The 23,464-nt window shown below is 38.2% G+C and overlaps 1 protein-coding gene across 1 annotated transcript in view; it reads right to left on the bottom strand.

Annotated features, from left to right (window-relative positions):
* Positions 1-23,464, bottom strand: part of LOC132656584 (zinc finger protein 385B-like) — a 71,708-nt gene that overhangs the window by 1,772 nt on the left and 46,472 nt on the right. The window lies entirely within an intron of this gene.

Here is a 23,464-nt window from a genome sequence, read left to right as displayed (position 1 = left end):
AGAAGAGTGATAATGAACCTTCATAACATATAATTAACATATAATTAAGGATGCCATGATATTATTTTACCTCATGACCATTAATGATGAACTCACAATAAAATAAATTTAGAGATACTCAGGTTCACTTACTATACATTTTGTTACATTATGCATGTGCTTTATGCATTTTGGGCTCTGCCTCCCTACCCTTTCTGGTGCAGTGGTCTTCCAACTGGAGCTGATGAAGGCTGAAGGGAGGAAGAATGAGGCAGGAATGGGACTGAGGAGACCTCAGGCAAATGAGCACAAGAAGGAAACTTACAGCCACTCCTGATGAGACCTAATTGACTAGGATCAGAAGGAAGGAAAAGAAGACCTCCCCTATCAGTGGACTTGAGGAGGGGCATGCATGCACAGGGTGGAGGAAGGGAGGAATTGGGACGGGAGGAGGGAGGGAACCACAGGGGGGAAACAAAGTGAATAAAGTATAATTAATAAAGAATTTTAAAAAATCTAAAAAAAAAAAGGAAACTTACAGTGAGGCAGTCCTCAGTGCGAGAACTCATTTAATGAGGGGCAACATATGCTTTTTAAACATTTGGGGGTAGAATTATAGGCTTTTAGGGTGAGTGTACATCATTGGTTGAGGCCAAGATACTGGGAATGTGTAATTTGTATGAAGAGAAATTCCATGTGCTTGGTAGACATGACCTTATGAGAAAAGGGAAAGTTTATCCTGTACCTAGCCAGTGACCACCTCAAGGGAGGCAAAGGTAGAGACCATAAAGCTACTGCGCTAGGACATGCAGGCCCAGGGCACAGAGGGAATGGTCCTACTCCTGCTGGTCACAGATGAGATTTTCAGGGATTGTTTACCCCTCAACCTCACTCTATCTACTCCCCTGGTTACACAGCTTCTCAGCCCCACAGTTTTATACAAAATGAAGATACAGTCACCTTGGCACCTAAACCTCACAAAGACCCAACAAAGACAGAAAATTTCAGGCCATTCTTCTTCATGAACATTGATGCAAAAATACTTAACAAAATACTTGCAAACCAAATACAAGAACACATCAAAGATATCATCTACTATGATCAAGTAGGCTTCATTCCAGGTATGCAGGGATGGCTCAATGTATGGAAAACCATCAATGTGATCAACCACATAAACAAAATGAAAGAAAAAAATACATGATAATCTCCTTAGATAATGAAAAAGCATTTGATAAAATAGAACACCCATTCAGGTTTAAGTGTTTGAGAGATCAAGGATACAAAGCACCTACCTAAATATAATAAAGGCAAAATACAGCAAACCTATAGGCAACATCAAACTAAACAGAGAGAAACTTAAATCAATCCCACTGAAATCAGGGACAAGGCAGGGCTGCCCACTCCATATCTCTTCAACATAGTTCTTGAATTCCTTGCTAGAACAATAAGACAAAGGAGATCAAAGGGATACAAATTGGAAAGGAAGAAGTCAGTGTATCACTATTTGCAGATGATATGATTGTATGCATGAGTGAACCCCAAAATTTTAACAGGGAACTCCTACAGCTGATAAACACCTTCAGCAAAGTGGCCGGATACAAAATTAACTCAAAAAACAGTCAGTAGCCCTTCTGTATATAAAAAAACAAAAGAGCTGAGAAAGAAATTAGGGAAACAACACCCTTCACAATAGCCACAAAGGACATAAAATGCTTTGCTGTGACTCTCACCAAGCAAGTCAAAGACTAGTATGAAAAAAACTTCCAGTCTCTGAAGAAAGACTTAGAAGAAAATATCAGAAGATGTAAAGATCTTCCATGCTCATGGCTTGGCAGGATTAACATTGTAAAAATGGTCATCTTGCCAAAAGCAATCTACAGATTCAATGCAATTCCCATCAAATTACCAACACAATTCTTTACAGACCTTGAAGGAAAAATTCTCAAATTCATATGGAATAACAAGAAACCCAGAATTTGCTAGTGCAGTCCTCTGCAATAAAAGATCTTCTGAAGATACCTTTATCCCTCATCTCAAGCTGTACTATAGAGCAGCAATACTAAAAACTGCATGGTACTGGCATAAAAACAATGGTGAATCAATGGAATCTAATAAACAACCCTGAAATTAACCCATATACTTATGAACACATAATTTTGACAAAGATGCGAAATCTTTAACAAATGGTGCTACAAAGGTAGCATCTTTAACAAATGGTGCTGGTCTAACTGAATATCTATGTGCAGAAAAATGCAAATAGATCCATACTTATCACCCTGCACAAAATTAGAGTCCAAGTGGATCAAAGACCTCAATATAAAAACCAGACACACTAAATCTCTTAGATGAAAAAGTGGAAAAGAACCTTGAATGTATTGGCACAGGAGGCAACTTCCTGAACAGAACACCAACAGCACAGGCTCTAAGATCAACAATCAATAAATGGGACCTCATAAAACTGAAAAGCTTCCATCAAGCAAAGAGCACTGTCCTCAGAACAAAATGACTGCCTATCGATTGAAAAAGGATCTTCACCAACCCTATATCTGACAGAGGGCTAATATCAAGAATATATAAAGAGCTCAAGAAATTAAACAGCAACAAATCAAGTAATCCAATTAAAAATGGGGTACAGTGCTAAACATAGAATTCTCAATGGAGGAGTATCGAATGGCAGAGAAACTCTTAAAGAAATGTTCAATGTCCTTAGCTATCAGGGAGATGCAAATCAAAACGACCCTGAAATTTCACCTTACATCCATCCATCACAATGGCTAAGATCAAGAACTCAAGTGACAACACATGGTGTAGAGAATGTGGATAAAGGGGAACCCTTCTCCATTGCTGGTTGGAATATAAATTTATACAAACACTTTGGAAATCAATCGGGTGGTTTCTCAGGCAATCAGGAATACTGATTCCTTAAGATCCAGCTATACCACTCCTAGGCATATATCCAAAAGATGCTCAAGTATACAACAAGGTCATTTCTTCAACCATGTTCTTAGCAGCTTTATTTGTAATAGCCAGAACCTGGAAACAACACAGATGTCCCTCAATTGAAGAATAGATACAAAAATTGTTGTACTTTTACACAATGGAATACTACTCAGCAATTAAAAATTCAAGGAAATCATGAAATTTGCAGGTAAATGTTTGTGACTAGAAAAGATCATCCTGAGTGAGGTATCCCAGAAGCAGAAAAACACACGTGGTATAAACTCACTCATAAGTGGATAGTAGACATATAATTTAGGATAAACCTACTAAAATCTGTACACCTAAAGAAGCTAAACAAGGAGGAACACTCTGGGTAAGATGCTCAATCCTCATTCAGAAAAGCAAAGAGGATGGCTATCAGGAGAGGGGGACAAAAGAGAAGAGGACAGGACCTTACCCCAGAGGGCTTCTGAAAGACTCTACCCTGCAGAGAATCAAAGTAAATGCTGAGACTTAGAGCCAAACTTTGGGTAGAGTGCAGGGAATCTTCTGTAAGAAAGAGGTGATAGAAAGACCTGGAGGGGACAGGAGCTCCACAAGGAGAGCAACAGAACCAAAAAATCTGGACACAGGGGTCTTTTCTGAGACTGATACTCCAATCAAGGACCATGCATGGAGATAATCTATAATCTCTGTAGAGATGTAGCCCATGGCAGCTCAGTTTCCAACTGGGTTTCCTAGTAATGGAAACAGGGACTGTCTCTGGCATAAACTGATTGGCCTGCTCTTTGATCACCCTTGCCTCAGAAGGAGCCTTACCAGGTCTCAGAGGAAAAACAATGCAGCCACTCCTGATGAGACCTGATAGACTAGGATCAGATCAAAGGGGAGGAGGACCTCCCCTATCAGTGAACTGGGGGAGGGGCATGGGTGGAGATGAGGGAAGGAGGGGGAATTTGGACGGGAAGAGGGAGTGACCTACAGGTGAGATACAAAGTAAATAAACTGTAATCAATCAAATAAAAATAAAGAATCCGAAGAATAAAAAACACAAATAAAAAATAAAGTATCTACCCATAAGTTTCTGCATTAGTCTCCAACTGTTCCATTAAAAAGCTTCTTTGATGAGGAATGGAAAATATGCTCATCCGTGTGCTTAGGGATAAGCATTTAGAATGCAATCATAATTACACTGGTTTTGTAAAGATGAAGTATCAGGTAGGTTCATTTTAGGCTTCATGGCCTCATCAGTCATGGAAAGTTTTGTCAGGTTTATTGTACAAGGAATCAATTTCTTTCTATTTAAGTGGCTGCAAATCCAATTATGTGGCTGTTGGTTACCCCCAATATCTTTGCCAGTATTTCACCTTTGGGAATTCCTTGTTAGTCATTCTGGTCACTGTTGTGGTTAACAGGCCTTACAGCTCAGTAGGAATAGTGTCTTCTAAATATGACAGTCAAGTTGCACCCATGGAGGTTCAACAAACAATACAATAGCTTAAGCAAAACCTTACAATTACAACACCAGTTGACATGCTAATGTAGATAGGGAGAATCTCAGGATCCACTCAAAGTTGAAGAGTTATTGGCAATCAGTGACTACTGAGAAAAATAAATTATACATATCCAGAGAAGAGCCATCTAATATGTTATCTGATCCTAAAAGGTCTGCCCTAAACACACACACACACACACACACACACACACACACACACACACAAGCACACACACACACAAACACAGACTTCTAAATAGACGATGGTTACAATAAATGAAACAATAACTTTCCTAGCATAAACATGTTTTTTTTTTTCCCAATCCTTAATAGAACAGCAACAAAACCATCTGCAAGCAAAAATGTTATTTACTAAATGGCCATGATCAATCAAGCATGAGCTGATTCTACAAGTGCTCCTAAGAAATATATGTATGTATGAAAACCAAGTTATTAGCAATGAATTCTTTAAATAAAAGCAACTACAACATTTATTTTATTGAGTGAAAATTATATTTTATGTTCTTCAAAAAGCTATTTTGTTTATTCATTATCACCATGGAACACAGTTATACCTTTTTGAATATAAAGTTGAAGAGGAGAGGAACATGTAGACTTCCTTTTATCAGACTCTAAGCAGACAAACTGTCTGCTCTGTGGATAATCTCATGCTCTTTCTTCAGTGAGCACTTTTCTTTTTTCATTTAATTAAATTCTTTTGTATTAACTACAGTTTATTCAATTTGTGTTCCAGCTGTAGACCCCTCCCTCATTCTCTCCAAATCCCATCCTCCCTCCCTCATATCCACCCATGCCCCTCTCCAAGTTCACTGATTGGGGAGGTTCTCCTCCCCTTTCATCTGACCCTAGCTTATCAGGTCTCATCAGGACTGGCTGCATTCTCCTCCTCTGTGCCCTGGCAAGGCTACTCCCCCCTCATGGGGGGAGGGTGGTCAATTAACCAGCCACTGAGTTCCTGTCAAAGACAGTCCCTCTTCCCCTTAATAGGGAACCCAAATGGATACTGAGCTGCCATGGGCTACATCTGTGCAAGTATTCTAGGTCATATCCATGAATGGTTTTTGGTTGGAGTAGTAGTCTCAGAAAAGACCACTGTGTTCAGATATTTTGGTTCTGTTCCTCTTCTTGTGGAGCTCCTGTCCTCTCCAGGTCTTACTAATTACCACTTCCTTCATAAGATTCCCTGCACTCTGCCCAAAGTTTGGTTATGAGTCTCAGCATCTGCTTTGATACAATGCTAGGTAGAGTCTTTCAGAGACCCTCTGTGGTAGGCTCCTGTCCTGTTTGCCATTTATTCTTTCTTCCAGTGTCCATCGTGTTTGTCTTTATGAGTGAGCATTGATCATCTTACCCAGGGTCTTTGGATAAAGGGGAATCCTCCTCCATTGCTGGTGGGAATGTAAACTTGTACAGCCACTCTGGAAATCAATCTGGTACTTGCTCAGACAATTAGGAATAGCGCTTCCTTTTGATCCACCTTTTCTACTCCTAGGCATATATCCAAAATATGCTCAAGTACACAAGTACAACAAGTACACAAGCACAAGGACATTTGTTCAACCATGTTCTTAGAAGCTTTATTAGTAATAGCCAAAACCTGGAAACAACCCAGATGCCCCTCAGTTGAGGAATGGGTACAGAAATTATGGTACACTTACAGAATGGACTACTACTCAGCAATTAAAAACAAGAAAATCGTGAAATTTGCAGGCAAATGGTGGGAACTAGAGAAGATCATCCTGAGTGAGTTATCCTAGAAACAGAAGACACACACAGTATATTCTCATTTATTTGCAGATAGTAGACATATAATATATGATAATCCTACAAAAATCTATACAGCTAAAGAAGCTAAGCAAGGAGGACCCTGATTAAAATGAGCACTTTTAAAGGCAACTCAGTCTCAGCATAAAAACTGATCATACATACCAGTTGGATACTAGAAGTTTTTATGTTTGTTCCATTCTGTTTTTGATATAGAGTCTCAGTTAGCCAAGCCTGACATCAAAGTGTAGAACTCCTCTTTTACAGTTTTATGCTAGACTACTTTTCTGTGCAGAAACCCCTAATCTAATGTATACTCCCCAGTCTTTCTAAAGAAAATTATACCATTCAAACCAAAGAATAATAAACAAAAAATTTCTGGGTGGGTTTTGAAATTCAAAACTAGCTTCAACTAGAATGGGTGTAAAGTGGAAAACCAGTGGAAAGTTGAAGGATAAGGATTCAAGAATTCTGGTTTACAGCAGAGAATTCAACTTTAGAGAAATACTTAGAAACAGCTAGCATACACAAATGTTTGTGTTTGTGTTATAGCCACAGCTCACCCTGGCTATAGTGGTCAGAATGGAAGTTGGAAGTTGGGAATAAGAATAGAGAAACTTATTCTTGTGTAAAGCACAAGATCATGATTTCTTTCCCTCAGCACTGTGAGCAAAAAAAATTTGGTAATAAAAACCAGTGCCCAAATACTCTGACTAGTCAGCAACAGTATGATAAAATAATAACCAGTTGGATTGATGACTGTGACACAGACATGTGTCTTTTATTTTACCCTTCTCTCATATATTACATCCTGACCACAATTTCTCCTCCCTCCACTTCCCAGCTTCCTCTAACTACCTCCTCTCTCCCCCGTATCCACGCTATCCACTCTTCCTCTGTTCTCTTCAGAAAAATGCAGACATCCCAGAGATATCAACCAATCATGGCATACAAATTTACAATAAGACTAGCCACAAACCTTCATTTCAAGGCTGCATGAAGCAACCCATTGGGAGAAAAAAAGGCTCCCAAGAGCAAGCAAAGGAGTCAGAGACTCTTGTGTGTAAGATGTAGTGAGGACTGCACTGAAAATAAATAAAAGTAGAACATATAAGGAGTGGTGTGACCACCTATGGAAAGATGAACGAATCAAAGAGCATTATTGGGTAGACTAAATAGTAAAGAAAGTCTTATTTTTATTTATAGTATTTGACCTAACATTGTTACATTATTTCTTTAAATATGGATAGAGTAATATTTGTTCATTGAAAAACCCAGTCACAATGGCTTCATTTCCTATTAATTAAGCATGTTAAAGTTGTAAGCATTCCATAATACTCCCTAGGAAAACTGATTACTATTATGAACTGAAAGATTATAACAATGTGTTGTACAAAATATTAGTTTGTAAGTTACCCCCTTTATTCTTAATAAAAATGTCAAATTCAGACCTTAACTAAAATCTACACCATTGTTCTTATCTTCCTAGCTCACCCTTCCCCACTGCAGGTAAGAGGACATCAATTAGCCCAGGAATCCCATCCTCTGAGATCTCAAGCTTTTGTAAGATTCATGCCATTATAGGAGGGTCACTGTGCATTATATTTGGCTCTCTGAGCAGTGCAGGCTTTTGTTTGTTTGTTTGTTTGTTTGTTTTTTCTGATTATGGAGTTCACAATGACCCATCAATTTTGCTGTCATAATTATAAACGAGATATTCACTCTTGTTGATATTTGTGTTGGCAAAACATAGCTGTTGATGAAGAAGGTGTCAACACAGAGAAAAAGCCAAAGGAAGAAAGAAGACTAAACTGGCATGTGGAAAGCATCTTTACTATTGTGTGGGTTCTTAGTGTATGCATAGAATACTACGGTTTTACAACACTGAAGAGTTAGCACCATCATATAAATCATACACCTAGAAAAGTGCGACCCCCCAAAACCTCAATTATCCATGGATTATCATAGACTATCAAACAGCAGAGCCATGGATGTCAGTCCATAGAGGTCATACCATTCAACAACTGTCTACACTATTGATTCAGTACCAATTTTCATTAAATGAACTAGTACATTCCTTTAGAAGTCGGTTGGAACTTTTTTATATATAAGTGCAATTAAAAGTTCTCATACAGCACCACAGTTATAGAAGACAAACACTAATATTCAAATGAGCAAAAATAACAAATACTGTAGATATGATATGAATATGAGATAGATAGGAATATATCTCTGTGTTCTGTGATTAAATTAAAGTATTTTTATAATGGGTAATCTAAGCACTTTGAAGGCTCAGACAAGAAGAATACAAATTTGGAGCCTTCAGGAATCTTGGAATACATAGCAATAACTCTATCAACCAGCAACAACAATAAAAATAATGAAAGAATATATACCTTTAAAATATTTCTTTCTTGGAGAATATTATTCCACCTGTAATCCCTGTTTTCTTGTTTCTTTTTAAAATCCAATAACTATTATTTAAAACACTTTATTTTAATTAAAATATAATTTTATCATTTCCCCCTTTTCTTTTCTTCCTCCAGCTCCTCCAATATCCCCCTCTCATTCTCTCTAAATTTAATGGATTCTTTTTCTTTTATTATTGTTGCACACATATATGTGTAAATATAGAAACACTAACTGCTGAGTTTGCTACTTTTGCTTGTGTGTGTATATGGTTTCAGGACTGATCACTTTTTATTTGATAACCAGTTAAAAAGCTTCTTGAGAGGGGTCATTTCCCCATTCTCAGTAGTCATTAGTTATCTGTAGTTCTCTCATGTGGTAGTGACCACATAAGGTGTTTCCCTTCTGTATTAACATGTCTACTGATATTATCATTTTTAGGTTTTGTTTAGGACTCAGTATTGTTCACAATCCATACCAAAGATGTTGGTGGGCTGTAATTTTTAGGAGACACAATCTCACAGCATCTTCCTTTATTCTCTGTATGCCACAGTTTTTCTACTTCCTCTTCTGTGATGTCCCCCAAGCAGGACTTCTATTGCAGATGGATTCATTGGGACTCCACACGATCTATTGACCCCTGCAATTTGACCAGTTGTGGTTTTCTGTAATGGCCTATGTTTTTTGTAAAGAGAAGCTTTTTTTTTTTTTGAGATGGCATTTGACTTTATGGAAGTGAACACTATGCACACATTTACAAAGAGAAGCTGTTTATTTTTTTTAATGGGGAATAAGACCTACACTTATCCGTGGGTAAAGGGATATGTTTTAGAATGCAGTTAGAAGTTGTGCTGATCTGCTAAAGTGGCAGCAGTAATTTCTCTTCTATGAGACACGAGAGGGCTTTCCATCAATTAGACAGCTGTTTATTATGGCCATGCTTCACCTTTTGGGATGTTTTTCATGCTGGTCATTGTTATAGTTTATAGCCATCACAGCTAATTAGGACTATTGATTGCTTCCCTCCATTGGCAGCTTGCAGTGTACTTTCTGGCACTGTAGGAACTAGTTTACAGGAAGAAGGATTTTGGGTTACATATAGCTCAAATCATCCAAGTCTGCAGTATGGTGTCTTCATCAGTAGGAACTTACCTTCTGCCTCTAACAGGGAAGCAAGAATAACTGCAATAGCCAATGTGGTTTGGGAGTCACTTAACCTAAGGTTTTCATGTTTGGTATTGTGGATTTTGTTAGATAGTCTATGTCCTTTATGGAGAGTACTGCCTGACCAGTATATATATTATATATATTCACACACACACACACACACACACACACACACACATATTTAACGATTTGTAGATGATTTTAGGTAGATAGAAAAATAACATTATTCTTCGAGTCTCTAGTATTCATTCTTGGTATTTTATGTCCTTTGATATTTTTGTCTTTTTGGGTTCCTTTGTCCAGTCTTTAGATTTCCATCTTACAGCAAAGCAGTCTATACTGTAAAATTTACATTTAGAAAGTTTTTTTTCTGTTTTATTCTAAAGGGAAGCTTAGAAATATGACAATGAAGAACACAGCAGAAAGCAGATTAATAGATAAAAAAGTAATAGCAAATGCATCAGCTCAAGTACTCTGAATATGAATCTCAGACAGAACATTTGAAGGAACTGAGATATCTTTAAGATCATAGAACATAATATGGAATGAAAATCCAACAGTATCCTTTATTAGTAGAATTCTTGTAAATAATTTTAAAAGCAACGAGGAGGGAAAAAATCCTTAGTGCTGACTGCTATATTTTAAAATGTATACCTACAAAGTGATGACAAGCAATATAATATTTCTAAGTTACTAAAATTAATTTTTCTCTAGTAAAAGCTTACATTATATAAATTGTAAACAAAATGTCATCTTACTCATGAAGCATTTTAGTCTGTGATTATGGCTTGTATTTCAAAATCTCCTGTGTGTGTCAATGAGATGGAAAAATCACTTGCCAGCACACCTGGGGACCTGAATTTGATACTGGGGAGGTAGGTGGAGATGACCAAAATCTAAAGGCTATCCCCTGACGCCCACAGATATGTGGGACGTTTACGTCTGTGTGCACAGTGCACATTTGCACATACATGCGTAAATGACTACAATGTGCTGTAAGCCAAAGTTTAGTCACTTCACAGTGTCAGACAATGTGTGATGTTTCTTTTGTCAATGAAAACCTCACCCATTTGCACATGAGACTTTGATTAATTCTTATTATCCTTCATATTTCTCTAACTACTCCTAAGGGTTTTCAAGATTCAATTTCAGACATCTGAGCTTGGCAAATATTTCTAAAACAGAGAGAAAAGCGATTGTGAGGAAGTCTCAGGTACACTTCAGAACCTTGTATTCCATGTCCATCACGCCCTGCACAGTCAGACTCTTCCGTGATAAGGGAAACCTTTCCTTCTTTCTTTCTTTCTTTCTTTCTTTCTTTCTTTCTTTCTTTCTTTCTTTCTTTCTCTTTCTTTCTTTCTCTTCTTCCTTTCTGTTTCTCTCTCTCTTTCTTTCTTCCTATTATTTTTAATTCACTTTACAGTCTGATGGTAGGTCCCCTCCCCCCCCTCCTCCCAGTCCTACCCTCACAGATCCTTCCAACTTTCCCCAGTCCTTTACCCTCAGAGAAGTGGAGCCCCTTTCCCCATGGGTACCAACCCAGAGATAAGAGATATCTTTTTTATGTATATCTTCTGCTGAGCTTTGGTTTTGGGAAGCTGATACTGTATATGGCAGTTTTGCCAGAAATGGCAGGAGAGCTGAAGGATAGGGACTTGGGAACAAGTATGGGATTCATTTCATTTATGTATTGACTAATTTCTGAAAACCAAAGTTGATTATGGTATATTCCTAATGTGTTCAAAGCAACTTTAGACAATATCTTAATGAATACAATTCCAAATGCATGGAACTTGCATACTATCTTTAGTATGTAACAATTTCATTCAACTGATTTGTATTTTGTACTTTATAAATGTGCCATTTATCATGTACACTAAAATGGTCAAATTCAAATTTATAAGAGAACAGAGAAAGTCTTTAATGCATCTAGGAAAGTGTTTAATTCAGTTGATTCTTCTCATGCATGATCTGTTCTTTCTACCTAAGGTATTGCAATTTCAAACCTAGCCCCTGTTGCTTAAAGAATCAAACCACCTACTAAGACCCCCTAGATTCCCCTGTTAAAGTACAGAATATAATTTTCAACAATTTCTTAGATAACTAATGAAACATCCAAAGCTTAGACTGACTACTATTTAAACATTGTATAAATACTTCAAAATTTCAGCTGGTGTCATTCATGTAGCTAAACATTAAGAATCCTTGTGAGTATGGCTGTGTTTGTGAGTGTGTATGTGTGTATGTGTGTGTGTTTAAATGATTAGAAGAAAGTTTAGCTTAAGAAGAATACTTGCTTTTGTAAATTAAACCAGACAAGATTGTTGCATAAAGAAGCATGGCCCCTCTACACAGCAATCATTAAGTATGGTGTGTCTGACTGATCTGTTTCAACATTTGCAGACTCCATCAACTCTGTGTGTCTCCTAGTGAATTCCTGTCATTAGTGCAGAATGAATATGTAGGTTTAGGCTCTGTTATCTGCTCTCCTCACTCTGTTAGAACAGTATTAAATCACCTCAGACATAAAATGGTCATAGGTTTCAACTCAAGGGAGGAAATGTAATGATCCCACACAGTCACAGATGGCTGTCTTAATCCACCTTTTGAAGTTGCTAAGTACACAACATTCTGTGGAAGATTGCCTCTGGGTAATATTTGTGGTGGCCAAGAGAAGCACGGGCTAGTCCCTTTCTCCTGAGAGTGTGGTTACAAAGCTAGCATTGAAAGCACCATCTCAGGGTTGCTGAAAATAAACAATACATATCAGGACAAGTAAACCAAGTAGCCATCAACTGGATCATATACATTTTTAAACAATTATATTTTCTCTTCACAAACAGAAAATTTGAAACTTTAGTCCAATATATACTCAAATTTTAATCACTATAAGATCACATTTTCTCTGCTTCAAAGATGAAAAAGAAATTAGTGAACTACAGTGTAAACAAAGTGCATTATTGTATACTTTGGGTTAATTTAAATTTAGCATTTTTCATTATGGCTATGGAGGGAAGTATGAACACAGGCATACTCTTCGCATTAACTGTACAGTATGTTATACACTGATATGAGTGATGATACTCACTAGAGCACTGCAGTGTGTCACACATGATGTTGGTAATGATGCTCACTGGGGCTCTCCAACACGTTACACACTATAGTGAGTTATACTCCTTACTGAGGACTTGCCATGTATCACACTTATACCAGTGACACTACTTCCTGGATCTCTGCAGTGTGATACAAACTAATGTGGGGTGTATTCCTCTTAGTGATCATTTGGCATGTCACACACTGTTTTGGATTATGCTCCTCACTATGGCTCTTCAATGTGTCACTGATGTGGGTCCCAATCCTCATTGGAGCTCTGAGGTGGATGGTGCAGCTTATTATAGCTCCGTAGTGTGTCACACACTGATGTGGGTTAACGCCTTTGAGAAAGACACTAAAGTAAATAAAACTACAGAAGAGACTATGAGAAGTCAAACAGTACTGGCAAGTTCTATTGACCTATTGCTAGTCTACAAAAGCAAAAATATTTCTTGAAGATCAAAAGTTAGAACAAGTTTATGTATAAATGATAGGTTTGTACTAGAAATCCAGGACTGGAGGCACAAGATAATTCTAAGACTGTTTTTTGTTTGTTTGTCTTGTTTTTTTGTTGTTTTTTTTTTTCATTAACAACCAGCATTGCAAGAAAAGCAAAGCTTTGAATTTTCCTGACATTTTAACACCATCTGGGGTAATCAATGAAAAGGAAAAGTAATATATGAATGATAATAGAAAGAAAAATGCATGTAGATTTTCTGCTAAGTGAAAGAGGTTTAAATAATAGGATATGTAAAGGTGGGAATATCCTAGATTTTTATGGAAAGAAACAATGAGCAGCAAGAGACTGAATGATACTGTAGATAAAATTGAATTATTTGATTGCACTTGCAGCCAAAAGAAAGAAAGAAAGAAAGAAAGAAAGAAAGAAAGAAAGAAAGAAAGAAAGAAAGAAAATCAGGCTTAATAACACAAGCCATCTGTAAGTGTGGTAGAATCAGAGTTACAGGTTAACATTTTGATCTCTAATTCAGCTGGTATTGACAACCAGCTTACCCAAGATGAACACAGACAGCTGAATGAAATTAATTGGTCACATGAGTTTTAAGCATCTTAAAAGTTATGACTTTTGTCATATGTACTTCAAAATGTCTTCACAAATGAAAGCTATTTTACTTTTATCTTCAATTTTGTTCTAGATAAATTGTTGTAATCCATTAAAAAGACATTTTTTTGGGTCTTTTGTTCGGTTCCATTGACCCACCATTCTATTTCTATGTCAGTACCATGTAGTGTTTATAACTGCTTGAGATCAGGGATGGAGATATCTCCAGAAGATCTTTTATTGTAGAGGATTGTTTTAGCAATTCTGGGTTTCTTTTTTTAATTTTTTTTAACTTTTATTAATTACACTTTATTCCTTTTGCATCCCCCCATAAGCCCCTCCATCCTCCCCTCCCAGTCCCACCCTCCCCCGCTTTCTGCATGCATGCCTCTCCCCAAGTCCACTGATAGGGGAGGTCCTCCTCTCCTTCTTTTTGATCTTTTTTTTTTTTTTTTGTTCTTCTCAATGCAGTTTATTCAGGAACCTTGAACAATCTTCTGACCCTGGGGAAAGCCAGCCCACAGCTTAAAATAGCCCCTGGGTAGCCAACCCCAGCATGCCTAATGGGCAATGCAGATAGGTCCACATACACAGAAGCAAGCCAGATCCTCAGCCTTAGCCAAATATGGAGTTGTTTGTGACAGAGAGCACTCACCATCAGGAAGGTGGAAGGCAGAAACCAGCTCCATCTTTAAGGCGCGGCATTACACAGCTCTTTACAGTTCCCCCTTTTTGTTTTAGACACATCAGGCAAGAGTAGAGGTTTGATCTCTGATATTAGAAATAAATTGGGACTTTGTACCAATATTCATTTAGGTGTCATCCACCCAAAGAGCATCAGACCCGTCCAATACCTTTTTCTCAGAGGTGGGACCTGGGGCATCAACCCGCATGCAATCAGGCCTCACATCCTGAGCGTAACATTTTAGCTTTTTATGGTAGCCACCCATGCTTGGGGAGACTGTCCTGCTTCAATGGCTGTAAAGGCCTGAATGATCATGGCTGCATTACGCTGTTGTGAGACTCTAATCTTGCATATAAACCACAGGCAAACCAAGGAGACCAACACCAGAAGGCCTGTTAACGATCCCATGCCCGCCCATTCCTTCAGATGATTCATGGCTGCAGCAATCCATGATGATAATCCTGTGGCTAGTCCTGCGTCCACTCTGGTAGAATTTACTGTGACAATGGCCACTCTCAGCTGCTCCATCGTAGTATTGAATTCTCCAATCCAATTACCTAAAATATAGCTAGACAATTGTTTTGACAGATTTGCAGCACAGGAAAAATTCTCATGTTGCATGCTAGTGGCTCAATGTCCAGCATACTTTCATTGACAGCCAAGTTGAGCGATTTGCCATAGGGTATCAATTTGCTCCTGAACGAGGTCAATCCTCTGATTGAACACCATCAAGCCTCCTTTTAGTTGAGCATTAATTCCTTTGGGGTAGCAGCCTTACCAGGCCATAGTAGAGGACAATGCAGCCATTTTTGATGTGAACTGATGGACTAAGATCAGAAAGGAGAGGAGAACCTCCCCTATCAGTGGACTTGGGGAGTGGCATGCATGCAGAAAGGAGAGGAAGGGTGAGATCGGGAGGGGAGGTGGAAGGGGCTTATGGGGGGGATGCAGAATGAATAAAGTGTAATTGATGAAAAATTAAAAAAAAGAAAAAAAAAGAAAAGATAATTTAAGAACCTTAAATGACTTTCAAAAGTGGAGGAAAACATGGAGTTAGTCAATTTACTTGGAGCACGTCTCGCCCCTGGGGGCAATGGTCTCCTGAACCTATTCAGACCTCGGACACCACCACTGCTAGTTCTAGAACTGATGCAGGATGTTCCAACGAGGGGGTTAAGGCTTCTCATAATATTTCCTATAAGTCCACATCTGTTTGTTTATAACCCCCATTTTTATTCATTGTTAGCCAGATAGAGCCAAGTAATTGTGGTAATGATATTTGCTTTTTTGCCCAATGCCTGAATGCTTGTGAATTTAGGTATGCCCTGGTTACTCGCATGCCTCGCTGGGTGCCTGTGCCCGTTGATGCCCCTCACTCTATGACTCTCTTCAGACAGAAAAGGGATCTTGGAATTACAGCTGCCATTGTTACTGCCATCTCTTTGGCGGCTGTTGGAGCTACCACCACGGCATTAGCCATGAGTCATACTATGCAGACTGCTCAGACCCTAAATAATCTTTCAGCCAATGTAGCTCATGCTTTAGATGTACAAAATTCTGGGTTTCTTGTTATTCCATACAAAGTTGAGAATTTTTCTTTCCAGGTCTGTTAAGAATTGTGTTGGCAATTTGATGGGAATTGCATTAAATTTGTAGATTGCCTTTGGTAAGATGGCCATTTTTACTATGTTAATCCTGCCAAGCCATGAACATGGGAGATCTTTCCATTTTCTCAAATCTTCTTCTAATTCTTTCTTCAGAGACTTGAAATTTTTTTCATATAAGTCTTTGACTTGCTTGGTTAGGGTTACACCAAGGTACTTTATGTCATTTGTGGCTATTGTGAAGGGTGTTGTTTCTCTAATTTTTTCCTCAGCCCTTTTGTCTTTTGTATACAGGAGTGCTACTGATTTTTTTTTTGAGTTAATTTTGTATCCGGACACCTTGCTGAAGATGTTTATCAGCTGTAGGAATTCCCTGGTAGAGTTTTTGGGGTTACTCACATATACTATCATATCATCTGCAAATAGTGATAATTTGACTTCTTCCTTTCCAATCTGTACCCCCTTGATCTCCTTCAAATGTCTTATTGCTCTAGCAAGGACTTCCAGAACTATGTTGAAGAGATATGGAGAGAGTGGGCAGCCTTGTCTTGTGCCTGAAATCCACACACTTATGGACACCTGATTTTTGACAAAGATGCCAAAACCATACAATGGAAAAAAGAAAGCATCTTCAACAAATGGTGCTGGTCTAACTGGGTGTCTACATGTAGAAAAATGAAAATAGATCCATACTTATCACCCTGCACAAAACTGAAGTCCAAGTGGATCAAAGACCTCAACATAAAACCAGACACATTAAGTTGGCTAGAAAAAAAAAGTGGGGAATACCCTAGAACTCACTGGTATAGGAGAAAACTTCCTGAACAGAACACCAACAGCACAGGCTCTAAGAGCAACAATCTATAAATGGGACCTCCTGAAACTGAAAAGCTTCTGTAAAGCAAAGAATACTGTCATCAAAACAAAGCGACTGCCTACAGATTGGGAAAGAATCTTCACCAACCCTTTATCTGACAGAGGACTCATATCTAGTATATATAAAGAACTAAAGAAGCTGAAAAGCAACAAACCAAGTAATCCCCTTAAAAATGGAGAACAGAGCTAAACAGAGAACTCTCTGTAGAGGAATATAGAATGGGAGAGAAGCATTTAAAGAAATGCTCAACATCATTAGCCATTAGGGAAATGCAAATCAAAACAACCCTGAGATTTCACCTTTCACCCATCAGAATGGCCAAGATCAAAAACTCAAGTGACAACACATGCTGGAGTGGTTGTGGAGAAAGGGGAACCCTTCTCCACTGCTGGTGGGAAAGTAAACTTGTACAACCACTCTGGAAATCAATCTGGCACTTTCTCAGACAACTAGGAATAGTGCTTCCTCAAGATCCAGCCATACCACTCCTAGGCATATATCCAAAAGAGACTCAAGTACACAAAAAGGACATTTGCTCAACCATGTTTGTAGCAGCTTTATTTGTAATAGCCAGAAGCTGGAAACAGCCCAGATGCCCCTCAACTGAAGAATGGATGCAGAAATCGTGGTACATCTATACAATGGAATATTACTCAGCAATGAAAAATAAGGAAATCATGAAATTTGCAGGTAAATGGTGGGACCTGGAAAGGATCATCCTGAGTGAGTTGTCCCAGAAGCAAAAGACACACAGGGTATATACTCACTCATATAAACATACAACATAGGATAAACCCACTAAAATCGGTACATCTAAACAAACTAAGCAAAAGAGAGGACCCTAACTAAAACGCTCAATTCCCATAGAGATGGACATCAGAAGAAGAAGAAAACAGGAAACAACCTAGGAACCTGCTACTGAGGGCCTCTGAAAGCCAGAAGAAGAAAACAGGAAACAACCTAGGAACATGCCACAGAGGGCCTCTGAAAGCCTCTGCCCTGCAGACTATCAAAGCAGATGCTGAGCCTGATGGCCAATTGAGAGACAGAGTAAATGGAATTTTATGTAAGAAGTGGGAAATAGCAAGAGCTGGAGAGGACAGGAACTCCACAAGTCGAGCAACAGAACAAGAAAATTTGAATACAGGGAACTTCCCAGAGACTCATACTCCAACCAAGGACTATCCATGGAGATAACCTAGAACCCCTGCACAGATGTAGCCCATGGAAGTTTAGTGTCCAAGTGGGTTACATAGGGACTGCCTCTGACATAAACTGACTGGCCTGCTCTTTGATCACCTCCCCCTGAGCAGGGAGCAGCCTTACCAGGCCACAGATGAAGACAATGCAGCCATTCCTGATGTGATCTGATAGACTAAGATCAGAAGGAAGGAGAGGAGGACCTCCCCTATCAGTAGACTTGGGGAGGAGCATGCATGCAGAAAGGGGAGGAAGGGTGGGATCGGGAGGGGAGGAGGGAGGGGTTTATGGGGAGATACAAAATGAACAAAGTGTAATTAATAAAAAAAATACAAAAAATTCATTTTCATTATGTAGTATATCACAAGACAAAGAAAAGGACAAATGTGAGTAAAACATCTACATTTATATGTGAATAAAATATCTACATTTATTCAGAATTCTCAACTCTTAACTTCTTATGGTATTTTTGATATTTTTTACATTTGTATAGTTGAATTTGGGTTCCGTGCTTTTGTGTAGAACAAAGCATGCATGGCAGTTATGATATAGCTTTTGAGCGTAAGTTCTCTTTCCACCAATCAAGTCTGATGAATCAAATTCAGATCATCAGTCTTGGAAGTGAGTATTTTTATGTGATGAGTCATTGGACAACTTATAATTCTAAAAAATATAATATGAAAAGCTGTGCTATGCAAGTATTAGTAGAGAATTTGGCTATGAAATTATGCATATTATTCATTCATATTTATTTGTGTACTTGGTGAATTGCTTTTAAAAGTTTAGGATTTCTGGTTAAGTTTAATTTATTCTGTTCATTTGAAACAGCATAATTGACTGCGTAATTTTTTCATCATCAGAGCAATAATCATTATTTGAAAAATTTACGTATCAAAATTATAAAATAAAAACCATTTCTAAAGAGCTATTTATATTGTACTTTCTGAGATCTATAAATTTTATGAACTGTGACCCATGGGAGCCCTGAAAAAAGACAATGTATACAAATCAGTTCACTTTTAATTCTAGAAATCCCCATGGCCACTTAAAAAAAATCTTACAATGGGCCTGAAGAGATGGCTCAGTGGTTAATAGGACTGCCTGCTCTTCCAGAGGTCCTGAGTTCAATTGCCAGCAACCACATGGTGCCTCACAACCATCTACAATGAGATCTGGTCCCCTCTTCTGGTATGCAGGTGTACATGAAGACAGTACTCATTTACATAAAATAAGTAAGTAAATAAATAAATTAAAAAATATTACCTCATTTTGAATAGTTTGTGATAAAAAGACATATTTCTGAAGTAACAGAGGATGTGTACTGAAAATTAGTAAAGTTTATTTTTATATGACTATGTTCTGCTTGAGATCTATTAGTAGTTGAATTGCTGATGAAAATTTCAAGGAATCATTAGCTTTTTACAATATAAATTATTTCAGAAATGACATAAACTCGAGAGCTTATAGAAATACCCAAATATACAGTCTAATTCTAGTGATAATGGTATGTGTTTACCTTAAGATTAACATACAGATACCAGCAATTATGAAGATGAATGAAGACACTGGCAAATCTCACTCCCTTTGATCCTGGATAGGTAATTTGTGAAATAGATGTAATTACTTTTATTTGGACACTTATTGACTTTAACTTAGTTGATGATCTATATACAAAGTACCCAGAGAAATTGACTGTGATTCTATTTTCATTCCTTTGCACTTTTGATGTTGGAGACATCAAACAGAAAGCAAATGTAGTGAAACTATTAAACTATATTCAGTTTGGTGCATAGTGTTGAAGCAGAGATGCATTACTGCTTTCTTAGGTGAAACCTAACCATAAAGATTTTCCAGGGGAGAAGGAGTGCTAGAAGGCAGGAATAAGGCAGAGATCAACAAAAGGGTAAGGTCTAACTGTGACTTAATTCCAGGAGAGACAGTAGCCACTCTGGTGAAAGGCCTTTCAGAGATGGCCTTCTGGTGCTGAAGTCAGAGGCTACAACTTGGTACGCAGCCCTGGCCACGTATTGGTATAAGCTACTCCACAGGATAAGGAATCTCAGAAGATAAAGCTGCCATCTCATGTGGACAATTCTCAAGAAAAGCCTGCAACACTCCTAACTGAGCAGAACGGTCCCAGGAGGCTGAGCACACTAAACAATCTGTGAGGAACACATGATCAGTTTTACTTTTTCTTTTTAACATTTTATTATTATTATTTTTATTTTTTGTCAATAACATATTATTATTATTTACAGTTTATTAATTATATATACCAATTAAAATCTCCTTCCTCAATTCTTCCCAGCCCAACTCTCCCTCCCTCTCCTTCACCTAGTCCACTGAAAGGGTGAGTTCTCCTCCTCTGCCATCTGCCCATAGCTTAGCAAGTCTCATCAGGACTGTCTGGATCCTCTTTCTCTGTGGCCTGTCAAGGCAGCATCTCCATGGACAAGTGATCAAAGAGCAGGTAACCGAGTTCATGACAGAGACAGATCCTGCTCCCCTTAGTCAGGAACCCACACGGAGACTAAGTAGACATCTAAGTACATCTGAGTATGGCATCTAGTCCTCTCCATGCATAGTCCTTGGTTGGTGCATCAGTCTCTGCAGGACCCCTGGATTCAGATTTTTTAACTTTGTTGGTCTCCTTGTGGGATTCCAGTCCCCTCTGTGTCCTTCTATCTGCCCCCTCCCCTTCTTCCCTAAAACTGCTTACACTCAGCCCAAAGTTTGTCTGTGAGTCTCGGCATCTGCTTCAATTCCCTGTTGGGTGGAGCCCTTCATAGAACCCTCTATAGTAAGCTCCTGTTTACTTGGGTTTTGCTCAAAAATCAACAATATCAGACACTATAGTATAGCCTCACTCATTTGAAAATAGTCACTGTGGTATAGCTCACTCATTTGACTCCTGCACGTTAGCTACTTTTTCACTATGATGTTTGATGATTTTATTTATTTAATGATATGGAATATGAAGTGCCATCCCTTGTTCAGAAACACACAAAATACACATTTTAGATCAGGTGTACTCTAGAAATTGTTCTTCTGCTTTAGAGAGCATATTCCCATAATCACATGATATTTTATAATCATTCTATACTGAATGACACTTTCACTTAGAAAATCCTAACAGAATGCCAATCATAACTTGAATGTCTATTATTTTATTTAGGCATAGTCCAAATAAAATAAACATTCTGAATGAGGTTTCAGCCTTTTCCCTAGAGTCCTCCTTCTTACTTAGCCTTTTCAGGACTATAGGTTCTACTGTGATTATCCTATATTATGTGGCTAATATCCACTTGTAAATGAGTATATACAATATGTGTCTTTCTGCTTCTCGGTTACCTCACTCAGGATGGTCTTTTCTAGTTCCATCCATTTGCCTGCAAATTTTATGATTTCCTTGATCTTAACTCCATTGTGTAAATATACCACAATTTCTGTATCCATGCCTCAGTTGAGGGACATCTAGTTTGTTTCCAGATTGTCGCTATTATAAATAAAGCTGCTACAAACATGGTGGAGCAAATGTCCTTGTTTAGTACTTGAGCATTTTTTAGATATATGACTGAGAGTGGTATAGCTGGATCTTGAGGTAGCACAATTCCTAATTTTCTGAGAAAGTGCCAGATAGATTTCCAGAGTGGTTGTACAAGTTTACATTTCCGCCAGCAATGGAGGAAGGTTCCGCTTTCTCTACAACCTCTCCTTGAGTTTTTGATCTTAGCAATTTTGATGGGTTTGTGGTGGAATCTCAGTGTCTTTTGATTTGCATTTCCCTGATGACTAAGGACTTTAAACATTTCTTTAAATATTTCTCTGCCATTTTATATTCCTCTGCTGAAAATTCTCTGTCTAGCTTTGTATCCCATTTTTAGATTAGATTAATTGGTTTGTTGGTGTTTAACTTCTTGAGTTGTTTTTAAATTCTGGATATTAGCCCTCTGTCAAATGCAGAATTGGTAAAGATCTTTTTCCCAGTCTTACACCTCATTCAGAAAGGCAAAAAGTATAGACATTAGATGTAGGAGAAGACAAAGTAAAGGACAGGAGCCTTCTACATGGCACCTGTGAAAGACTCTATCAATCAGGGTATTGAAGAGGATGCTCAGACTCATAGCCAAACTTTGGGCAGAGTCCAGGGAACCTTATGGAAGAAGGAGGAGATAGAAAGGTTTGGAGTACACAGGTTCTCCACAAGGAGACCAACAGAGCCAAAAAATCTGGACTTAGGGGTCCTGCAGGGACTCACATTCCAACCAAAGACCATGCATGGAGAGAACATAGTTCCACTGCTCAGATGAAGCCCATAGGCTACTCAGTTTCCAAGTGGGTTCCCTAGTAAGGCAATCAGGGACTGTCTCTGACATGCACTCAGTGGCCAGCTCTTTGATCACCTTTACCTAGGGCATACAGCCTTTTCAGGCCACAGAGGAAGATGATGCAGCCAGCCATGATGAATGCTGATAAGCTAGGGTCAGATAGGGGATCCTCCCTTATCAATGGATTAGGGGAGAGAAAAAGGAGTGTGAGTGGGACAGGGAGGAGACAAGAAAGGGGTCACAGCTAGGATACAAAGTGAATAAATTGTAATAAAAATAAATAAATAAATAATTAGACAAGAGGTAATCTAGAAAAAAAATAGCTAAATAATGAATTAAACCAAGAGCCAACAGGAGTAAAAATAAAATAAAATATACATTCAAATTACCTATTGATCTCTTTATCTATCTGTCATATATCTATATAATATGGATATATGTATACATGGATGAATTTAAGTAATATCTCTATTGTCACATTCTTTTTTTAGCAAAGTATATTTAATATTCTTTTTGAAATAAGAACTGAAACTTATCTAAAGTTAGAAGATATTTGCAACAGTAACAATTGAAGCATGAAGGAATGAATGCTCTTATATTCCTCTAGAAAATCTAATATGATGTTCTGTTACTAAAAACTGTACAAGACTGCCAAGATGGGACAATCCCCTGCCTGGCGCCACACAACCCAATAAGGAGGCAAGCCTGAGATGACCACAAGTCTGGTGCTGTCCATGCACATGGGCAAACAACACCTGAGATGATCTTAGTGCATTGTGCCACACTACATGGGCAGGACATATCACTCTTTAGACACCCCTAGACACTCAAAGACCCTA

Source organism: Meriones unguiculatus, chromosome 9, assembly GCF_030254825.1.
Source record: "Meriones unguiculatus strain TT.TT164.6M chromosome 9, Bangor_MerUng_6.1, whole genome shotgun sequence".
Classification (NCBI taxonomy): Eukaryota; Metazoa; Chordata; class Mammalia; order Rodentia; family Muridae; genus Meriones; species Meriones unguiculatus.
This window is presented reverse-complemented; position numbering and strand designations above follow the sequence as displayed.